Below are 9,395 nucleotides of genomic sequence, written 5' to 3'. Positions count from 1 at the left end.
GGTTAAGTTCGCGCGCTCCGCTGCAGGCAGCCCAGTGTTTCGTTAGTTCGAATCCTGGGCGCAGACATGGCACTGCTCATCAGACCACGCTGAGGCAGCGTCCCACATGCCACAACTAGAAGAACCCACAACGAAGAATATACAACTATGTACCGGGGAGCTTTGGGGAGAAAAAGGAAAAAATAAAATCTTTAAAAAAAAAAAATGTGTCTACTGAAATAAAGAGTCTAGGTAAAGGTTATATGGAAGAGTTTATTCAATAATCAAAGTGAGGAACTCAAGTCCCAGGAAACAGTCCAACAGAGTATTCTGAGGAACGGCACTGAGGTCTTCAGATCTTCTATACTTTTTTTTAACAAAGCAGTATATGAGCAGGAAAGGGCTTACACATCTAATAGTCATATTCTTCAAAGATAACATAAACAAGAACTTTTTGATAATACCTTAAACAAGGCTTGGAATGTTGGTGTTATCTATGTGTGGAGGGAGACAAGGGCCAGGGTCATTACTTTTTCCCTCAATCTCTAAGGAATGCAGCTGGGAAATGTGAGAGCGAGGTACCCTTTATCTTTTCCTGTTGGGAATCTGTCCAGCTGGCATCTTCAGTCATGAGGTGTGGGTTGCAAGGAGATTTTAACACAGGCTTCAGATGGCCTGCTCAGCTGCTTCACAGGACAGCATGGAATTTGTACTGACTTTAAGCCTATGCAGCTCCCTTGCTGGATTCACCTGTTAGACCAGGGAGCGGGGTCCCAAATGTTTGTTCACAAATACTAAGCAGCTATTTTCTTGTTTGTTCTTGTTCTCTCACGACTGTATGGTGGAGTTTTCCAGAAGCCATGTGGCACATGCTATCACAGCATATTAAATGCAGAAGCAGATATGAAAATCCAGCTCTATCTATGAAGTCAGAGATTGGTAAAAAAGTAAAACAATGCCACTTTGACACTGAGTATTTTTTGTTTGGGAAAGATAGTTATTTCTTGTAAGAAATATGTTAATCTGTGAGCACAAAATGGGTTTATTGCTATTTTTAAATGAATTAAATAAATATTTTTTAAATATCTTGATTTAAATTTCTAATATGTAAATATCAATAGATATAACCACATAAACAAAAGCTCTGTGTTGTCTTCAAATTTTTAAGAGTATGAAAGTGTCCTGAGACCAAAGTTTGAGAACTCTGACTTAGAATAGTGTAAATAATTGAGTTCCATATAATTTCTTTGTACTGATGCATGATATTTTCAAAACAGTTATTTATTTTCTAGTCTAAGTGGATTGTCCTAGCCTTCCACATGACCAACCTATGTCATCTGAGCCTATTACCTTTCCTTCCAGAAACATTCATTTAGCATTTGCTATATGTAAACTCCCTGAGGACAGCAATCATGTCTGTGAGCCTAACACTAGTATTTATGGAATGAATGAATACGTTGGTGCCATGCAAAGCAAGATGTGAAATGCTCACATCACTTCTGAACTACTTTTAGATGATAATCCTAAATGTAAAACAATAAGTGATCAGAAACCCCAATCCTGGGTAAAATCACCTGCTTCCTGGGCAAACCCCATGGCCTAGTGGTTAAAATTCCACGTGCTCCACTTCAATGGCCGGGGTTCACAGGTTCAGATCCCGGGCGCGGAAGTGCTCCACTCATTGGCCATTCTGTGGAGGCATCCCACGTACGGAGTGGAGGAGGATTGGCACATATGTTAGCTCAGGGTTAATTTTCATCAAGCAAAAAGTAAAAAATAAATAAATAAATAACTGCTTTCTATGCCACAACCTTCTACCAAATGTTAGTAAGTAAAGGATTTTCAGCATTTCAGACCAAGTTCCTGGGTTAGAGAACAATTATTCTTGAGCATGATGGGGAACTAGACACAGTAGTCAATCTTCTTTTCTTTTATTTTGTTTTTTGTAATCTTCTTCTTTTAAAATCCAATAATTTTAGCCCCTTCTTTCTAATGTGTCATAAATGAAGCCAAAAGAAGCACTACACATCTTTTAAAATGTACATGAAATAGTATAAACTTCATGAAATGTATTCCTGAATGTTAACTTTTCAGAAATCTTGGGTGACTTTATCTCTAAAAATGTCGTCTTGGATTTATACATAATGTTTTTCAAACCTCATCATACATCATCATTTAAAAGAGAGTTCCTTGGAAACAATTGACTGGAGTGGGTTTTATTTTTCCTCCCTGAAATTATCAAAAGAAAAATGCATTATTAACATGTAGCTGACAATCATTTGACGGCCAGGATAAGAAGTGAAACCATTTGCAAGAAGCGGCTGATAAAGGGCTAGACTCATTAAAGTGAATTCAAAGGCTCATGGCTAAGTGGTAAAATATTTCAGAGGATCAAATCTAATAAACTAATAAGAAAGCTAAATGAATGCCATATCTACTATGCACCAATTTAATTCAATGTTGCACACGTGGTGAACCTCTTAGCCCAACACTTGACAAAATAATTACCTCATTAAAGGAAGGCTGTAAGTGTAGTTTAGAAATCTTCATGGGTTCAGGTTTTCCCAAGGAAAAGAAAAGCTTTGTATAATCTACTTTACACCTGATAACAGAAAATGTAAGCTTAAAAATGCAACAAGGTTTTTTGAAGAGTTGAAAAGTGACTCTTTAGATAAAAATAAAAGCATATAGACAGAATTAAAAAATGTTTGACAATGTACATTTTTATGTTTTATTCCCTACTGTATTTATAACAGTAGCAGAGTTCCAAGCTTTTCTTTCTTTATGGAATACAACAAATATTCTCAGAAAATAGAATTACAGGATTCAGTCAAGATTGAACTGGAAGGAAAGATCCTCCAGGCAAGGGATTCTCAAGCCTGTTGCACATTAGAATCACCTGGGAAGCTTTTGAAACTACTGACACCTGTATTTCATCCTCTGGATTCTGACTTTAGTTGGTATGGGGGCAATGTCTAAGCATCGGAACTTTTTAAAAGCATTCAGAGTTCCTCTGATATTTAACCAGCGTGAGAAATCACTGTTCTGAGTAAATGACTATATCAGTTACTGGAGCACTTTTGAGAGTAAATGGAGCCCCATCAATAATTACACTTGAATTAAGGAGTAAACAGCCCCCAAGATGGGCAAACTGGGAGTTATGGTCACTCTACCACATATCCAATGCTGAACACATGTACAACATTTCTGATAAGAGATAGAAATAGGAGCCTACACCTCATTACCTGCATAATAGGAAATTCCTTATCTCCCAAGACAACACCTTAGAGCTTTTGACAATTGGAATATACCCCCTGTTAGATCTACCCATTATTTCTGGAATTCACAATTAAGAGATTAACCCCTCTTCCATAGAGAGGCCCTGCAGATATTTGGAGAAGCATCTCTTGTGCTCTCCTTAGCAACCACATTTCCTCTTCTGAAGCCAACTTTTTTCACTCCATATTAAATATTATTCAATTTTTCAAGTCTTGCCTCATATGTCATGGTTTTGAGTTTCCTCATCATCATGGTTGCTCACATGTGAAGATTTTCAAGTTTGTTTATACCTTCTAATAACATAGATCCAATGAAGGGATCCTTAAGTGATTATTATTTGAGATAGATATATGTGCAAAATTTAAGTAAAGATTTGATAGAATAGTAAAGCCTGTATAATTCTCTAAACTGCTCAAACCTCTCCTTCACCAACCAGAAGAGTTTTGTAGGCACCCTAATAAATAGATCCTCTGACTATGAGGAAGAAAAGGGTTAACATGAGTCTCTAACTTGTTTATCCTCAGGGGTGCCTGAGGCAATTTTGATCCTAACCAGAACTCTTGGCAAATACTGGCTGATGGAATTTACTAGCTAAAGGACGAATATGGGACCTGAGGGTTTACTTTGTCATGATTTCTTATCAAGGGCTACTTTTAGCTGGATATACCTGGTCTCCCTAGATTATTTAATGTAAATTATCCCTCAATTTTGGGGCTGCAGCTGGGCTGAATAATGGACATTAGTCACTTGACCCGACAGGGCTATGGGCAAACAAGATGTAAAAAGAGATCCCCAAATTCAATGACTTCTCTCTACTAACTTTGCATGTATGCAGTTAGCACTAGCCATCCCGAAACTAAACTACATCTCAGGATGGGAAAAGGAGCTCCAAGAGCTGTGTCGGAAAGAGGCAGGCCTCCCAGATATGCTGTGGTTCGTGACTTCATCTTCTGTTCTAATCATTGGTAAAATTCTCAGTGCTCAGTAAGCCACTCACTATTCCCTGTGTGTCTAATAGTTCTAGACTTTGGGGTTTCAGCTTTGCTCCATTCCCAGGGGACTCTCTTTAGGACCCTAGGGTTTATTCTGAACCGGTGTGCTGCCTTCATTGTCTTTGGTTGACGTCTGTCTGGTTAATTCCTTTAGACTACTATATCCTTTGGAATAAAAACTTGACTTTCAATTCCAACTTTCTCTCTATATATGTCCTTCTTTAAAAAGACTGCTTCAAGATATTATTCACATACCATCCAACTCGCCCATTTAAAGTCTACACTTCAGTCTTTTAGTATGCTCATAGAGTTGTACAAACATTACCACAATCTAATTTTAGAACATTTTCACCCCCAAAAGGAAACCATGTACCCCTAACAGTCACTCCTCCACTACTCACCCACTCCCTCCCCAGAGCTAGCAACCTCTAATTCACTTTCTGTGTTTACAGTTTTGCCTATTCTGGATTTTCATATAAATGGAATCTTACAAGGGGTGGTCTTTTAGAACTGATTTCTTTCAATTCACATGTTTTCAAAGTTCATCCATGTAGTAGCATGTCTAAGGATTTGGTTCCTTTGTATTGCTTAATAGTACTCATAGTATAGACATTCAATTCATTCATTCATTAGATGATGAACATTTGGGTTGTTTCCACTTTTTGGTTATCATCAATATTGCTACTATAAACATTCTTGTACAAGTTTTTGTGTAGACATATTTACATCTATATTGGGAACACACCTAGGAGTGGAATTGCTGGGGCACACGATAATTCTATGTTTAACATTTTGAGAACTTTTGCACTGTTCTCCAAGCATTTGTCCCCTTTTACATTCCCATCAGCAATTTATGAGGGTTACAGTTTCTCCACATATTCACCAACACTTATCTTTCTTTTTTATTTTACTGTGGTGTCACAATGTGATTTTGATTTGCATTTCCTTAATGGCTAATGCAGTTGACATCATTTCAGATGCTGATTGACCATTTGTATATTTTCTCTGGAGAAACGTCTTTTCAGAACCTTGGCTCATCTTGGCGTTATTTTTTTATTATTATTATTGAGATGCAAGAGTTCTTTTTATATTGCAGATTCAAGTCCCTTATGAAATATAGGATTTGCAAATATTTTCTTTCATTCTGTGGATTGTCTCTTCTCTTAATGGTTTCCTTTAAAGTAAAAAAGTTTTTAACATTATTGTAGCCCAATTTATCAGTTTTTTCTTTTGTTGCTTGTGGTTTGGGGGTCCTATCTCAGAAGATTTGCTTAACCCAAGATCACTAAGATTCACTTCTCTCTTTTCTTCAAATATTTTTATGGTTTTAGCTCTTATATTTAGGTCTATGATTTATTTGAAGTTAATTTTGTGTATGATGCAAAGAATGGATACATCTTTGTTATTTTTGCATGTGATATCCTGTTGTCCCAGTACCATTCTTTCCCACAATGAATATTCTTGGCACCCTTGTTGAAAATCTATTGACTTTATTTGCAGATGACATGACCTAGTGTACATTAAAGATTAAAGAATACGTGAAAAAGCTTTAGAACTAACAAATGATTTCAGCAAGTTTTGAGGACACCAGATCAATATACAAAAATAAATTGCATATCTACACACTAACAATGGACAATTCTAAAATGAAATTAACAGTAGCATAAACATTTAAAATAGTGTCAAAAAGAATAAAATATTCAGGAGTAAATTTAACCAAGGAGGTGTAAGACTTGTACACTGAAAGCTACAAAATATTGCTGAAATAAATTTAAGAAGACCTTTATAAATGGAAAGAATGCCATATTCATGGTTCATAAATCTTAATATTGTTAAGATGGCAGTCTTTCCCAAATTGATCTACAGATTTCAGATTCATCAAAACCCCTATCAAAGTTTCAATTCTCCAGCTGGCTCTTTGCAGAAACTGAGAAGATGATCCTAAAATTCATATGAAAATGAAAGGGATCCAGAATATGCAAAACAACCTTTAGAAGAAGAAAATAGTTGGAAGAGTCACACTTCCTGATTTCAAAGCTTAGTACAAAAGTAGAGTAGCCAATACAGTGTGGTACTGGCATAAAGAGAGACATATAGATCAATGGAATATAAATGAGTCCAGAAATAAACCCTCACATTTAGAGATAGTTTTACTTATTTCTTCCCAAGTGGAATGACATTTGCCTAATTGCCCTGACTAGAACCTCTAGTGCAATGTTGAATAGAAGTGGTGAATGTGGACATTCATACCCTATTCCTGCTCTTATTCAGAAAGCATTCAATTTCACAACTAAGTATGACGTAAGCTATGGGATTTTCATAGATGCCCTTTCAGGTTAAGGAAATTTTCTTCTATTTCTAGTCTGATAAAGGCATTTTCGTAAGAGGACGTTGGAAATAGTCAAATGCTTTTTCTGTATCTATTGAGATGATCATGTGATTTTTGTTCTTTATTCTATTCATATGGTGTATTACATTAATTGATTTTCAGATACTAAACCAATCTTGCTTTCCTGGAGTATAGCCCTCTTGGATATGGTGTATGTTTTTCTTAAGCGTTGCTGAGTTTGGTTTGCTAATATTTTATTGAGGATTTTTTTTTTTTTTTTTTGCCTGCAATCATAATTGGTATTGGTCTGTAGCCTTCTTTTCTTGTGATGTGTTTGTCTTATTTTGGTATCAGGGTAATACTGGCCTCATAGAATGAACCAAAATATGTTCCCTCTTCTTCTACTTTTTTGAAAGAGTTTTTGAAAAGTTGGTTTTAATTATTCTTTAAATATTTGGTAAAACTGACTAGGAAATCTTAGCTGAGATTTTCTTTGGAGGAAGATATTTAATTACAAATTCAGTCTCTGCTTGGCGAATGTGTATTTGGATTTCTATTTCTTCTTGTATAAGTTTCATTAGTTTGTGTCCTTCTAGGAATTTGCCTATTTCATTTAAATTATCTAATTTGTTGGCATAGAGTTATTCATAGAATTAACTTATAATCTTTTACTGTTTCCGTAAGGTCAGTAGAAATGTCCTCTCTTCATTCCTGATTTTAGCAACATGTCTTCTCTCTTTTTTCTTGGTAAGTTTAGTTAAAGATTTGTCAATATTTTTTATCTTTTCAAAGAGCCAGTTTTGGTTTATTGATTGTCTGTGTTGTTTTCCTCTTTTTGATTTCATTAATTTCCATTTTAATCTTTACTATTTCTTTTTTTTGGCTTGCATAGGTTTAGTTTGTTCTTTTTTTATCAGTGCCTTAAGAGAGAAAGTTATGTTATTGATCTTTTTTCAATTTTACTTTAGTATAATTTGATTAATAAAATTGTATATACTTAAAGCGTACAACATGCTGATTTGACTTGCATTTGCCTTATGAAATGTCACCACGATCTGGTTAATTAACATATCCATTACCTCACATAGTTACCTTTGGGTGTGTGCAAAGAACTACCCTCTTAGCAAGTTTCATTTACAAAGCACAATATTATTAACATAGTCATCATGCTGTACATTAGATCCCCAGAGCTTATTTATCTTATCATGGTAGACTTATCCCTTTGGCCAGCATCTACTCATCTCCCCCAGCCCTCTAGCCCTGGGTAATTACCATTCTACTCTCTGTTTCTATGAGTCCAACTATTTCTTTTTAGATTCCACATCTAAAAATATCATACATTATTTCTCCTCCTTTGTCTGGCTAATTTCACTTAACATAACATCCTCTAGATTCATCCATAGTGTTTCGAATGACAGGCTTTCCTTCTTTCTCATAACAAAATAATATTCCAGTGTATATACATAGCACATTTCTTTATCCATTCATCCATTGACATTTCGGTGGTTTCCATATCTTGGCTATTATGAACAATGCAGCAATGAACATGGGAACTCAGATATCTCTTCAAGATATTGATTTTGTTTCCTTCAGATAAATACTGAGAAATGAGATTGTTGGGTCATATAGTATATATATTTTTAATTTTTTCAGAAACCCTCATAATGGCATACTAATTCCCACCACCAGTGTACAAGGGTTCTATTTTTTACCACATCATTGCCAGCACTTGTTATCTGTTGTCGTTTAGATAAAAGCCACCCTCACAGGTGTGAGGTAGCATTTCTCAGATGATTAGTGATATTGAGCACGTTTTCATGCTGGACACTTACCAAATATATGGCTTACCAAATATACCAAATATTTTCTCCATTCAATGAAGCTGCTCTTTCATTTTGTTGATTGTTTCCTTTGCTGTGCAGAAGCTTTCTGGTTTGATGTAGCACTTCTTGTTTAGTTTTGCTTTTGTTGCTTTTGCTTTTGGTGTTATATCCAAAAAATGATTGCCGAGACCAATATCAAGGAGATGTTTCCTATGTTTTCCTCTACGAGTTTTACAATTTCAATTCTTACATTTAACTCTTTAATCCATTTCAAGTTAATTTTTGTGAGCAGTATGAGACAGAAGTCCTGTTTTATTCTTTTTCATAAGGATATCCAGTTTCCCCAATACCATTTACTGAAGAAACAATCCTTTCCCCATTCTTGGTGACCTTGTCAAAAATTAGTTGACCATATATGTATGGGTGTATTTCTGTGCTGTCAATTGTTCTACGTATCTGTTTTTATACCAATGCCATAGTGTTTTAACTCCTATACCTTTTTAATATAGATTGAAATCACGAAGTGCAGTGCCTCCAGATTCGTTTTTCTTTCTCAAGATCACTTTGGCTATTTTGGATCTTTTGTGGCTCCACACAAACTTTAAGATTGCTTTTTTCTCTTTCTGTGAAAAATGCAAGTGGAATTTTGATATGGATTGCACTGAATCTGTAGATCACTTTGGGTAGCATGGACATTTTAACAATACTAATTCTTCTAGTCCATTAAGGCTGGATATCTTATAAATTGTTTGTGCCTTCCTCAATTTGTTTCATCAATGTCTTACAGTTTTCAGTGTATAGATCTTTTACCTCCTTAGTTAAATTTATTTCTAAATATTTCATTCTTTTTGATGCTATTGTAAGTGGGATTGTTTTCTTAATTTCTCTTTCTGATCATTCATTATAAATATATAAAAATGCAACTGATTTTCATATCCTGAATATTTACTGAATTTGTTTATTCGTTCTTACAGATTTTGGTGGAATTTTAGA

Source organism: Equus przewalskii, chromosome 7 (genome assembly GCF_037783145.1).
Source record: "Equus przewalskii isolate Varuska chromosome 7, EquPr2, whole genome shotgun sequence".
Lineage (NCBI taxonomy): Eukaryota > Metazoa > Chordata > Mammalia > Perissodactyla > Equidae > Equus > Equus przewalskii.
This window is presented reverse-complemented; position numbering follows the sequence as displayed.